Below are 1590 nucleotides of genomic sequence, written 5' to 3' on the forward strand. Positions count from 1 at the left end.
AATTTTCAGAGTCCGAACGACTTTCTTATATGAAGCGTGACCTATGCTTTTTATCGTCGATTTGGGTTGAGTTAGGTGAGATACTACTTCCTACGAAGTTTCCCGTTCATACCTTCCCTAATTTTTGAAAAAAAGAAAATTATGTCTCCTCATAAAATTGCATGTTTATATATTCATATAATTTCATGATGTGAACGGTCAATGAAGAAGTGTCTGAACCTCTTTAATTGTTATATTTTCAACCGGACCAAGTGCGTAAAGCAAAAAAAAAAGCTTACAGCACGCGGTGTTCCCAAGCGGTCACCCATCCAAGTACTAACCGCGCCCGACGCTGCTTGGCTTCAGTGTTCTGACGAGAACTGGCATTGTCAGCGTGGTATGGCCGTAAACGATGGGATTGTGTGTTCTTTCCATGTGAACAATTATCGCAATCTGTGAAGATCATAAAAGAAGGCTCATAAAAAAATAACAACACGAAGATAAGCTGGTTTCGTATAATATCACATATATATCGACTTCCGCGTCATCGTCTTATGGGGATGCCAGTCTCGCACATAGTCCTTGTTTTGCTATTGCGTCTAATATTTATCGAAAACGGCCGTAAAAGAGTGGATTCTACTACCGCCGTTTACCCGCTCTTATTTACATCGCCTATATTAAGTGAGGGAATTCTACTACCGCCGTTTACCCGCTCGTATTTACATCGCCCATATTAAGTGAGGGAATTCTACTACCGCCGTTTACCCGCTCGTATATACATCGCCTATATAAGGTGAGCGAATTCTACTACCGCCGTTTACCCGCTCGTATTTCCATGTCCTATATTAAGTGAGTGAATTCTACTACCGCCGTTTACCCGCTCGTATTTCCATGTCCTATATTAAGTGAGGGAATTCTACTACCGCCGTTTACCCGCTCGTATTTACATCGCCTATATTAAGTGAGAGAATTCTACTACCGCCGTTTACCCGCTCGTATTTACATCTATGTACGTGGGGCTTCGATCTGAAGTGCGATAACCCGATGAAAAATATTTTCATACTATGAAGCCCTACAACGTGTTGAATCGTTTTTTCACACTTCGGCGTCCGACAACGTGTTGAATCGTTTTTTTACACTTTGACGTCGGACAACGCGTCGAATCATCGTTCAGACTTCGACGTCGGGCAACGTGTTGAGAGTCGTTCTGATGAATAAACGCGTGCCTTCCGCCGAATAACGTGTTGAATCGTTTTCAGTTTCAAATGCGGCTCTTCCAGTGAATAACGTGTTGAATCCTTTTCGTTTTCAAACGCGGCTCTTCCAGTGAATAACGTGTTGAATCTTTTTCGTTTTCAAACGCGGCTCTTCAGGCGGATAACGTGCTGAATCGTTTTTCGCGCATCATCAAAAGAAAACGATTCAACACGTTATCCGCCGTAACGGACGCGTTTAAAGTCGGAAAACGGTTCAACACGTTATTCACCGGAAGGTCCGCCTTTGAAGTTAAAACTATCGTGATCATCCGGCCGTCCGATCCACGTACCGGTCCTTCAAGCACAACGGTGCAGTACGTTGATTCGCACCGCTCCGAGACTCGAAGAACTCGAT

At 43.6% G+C, this 1590-nt stretch overlaps 1 non-coding gene across 1 annotated transcript; it reads right to left on the minus strand.

Annotated features, from left to right (window-relative positions):
• Window positions 1–271: 271 nt before the first annotated feature.
• LOC123322491 lies at window positions 272–390 on the minus strand. Its single transcript, XR_006539138.1, has one exon. It is a non-coding gene; the product is annotated as a 5S ribosomal RNA (ribosomal RNA).
• Between the last annotated feature and the right edge of the window lie 1200 nt (window positions 391–1590).

Source organism: Coccinella septempunctata, assembly GCF_907165205.1.
Source record: "Coccinella septempunctata chromosome 6 unlocalized genomic scaffold, icCocSept1.1 SUPER_6_unloc_3, whole genome shotgun sequence".
In the NCBI taxonomy this organism is placed as follows: domain Eukaryota; kingdom Metazoa; phylum Arthropoda; class Insecta; order Coleoptera; family Coccinellidae; genus Coccinella; species Coccinella septempunctata.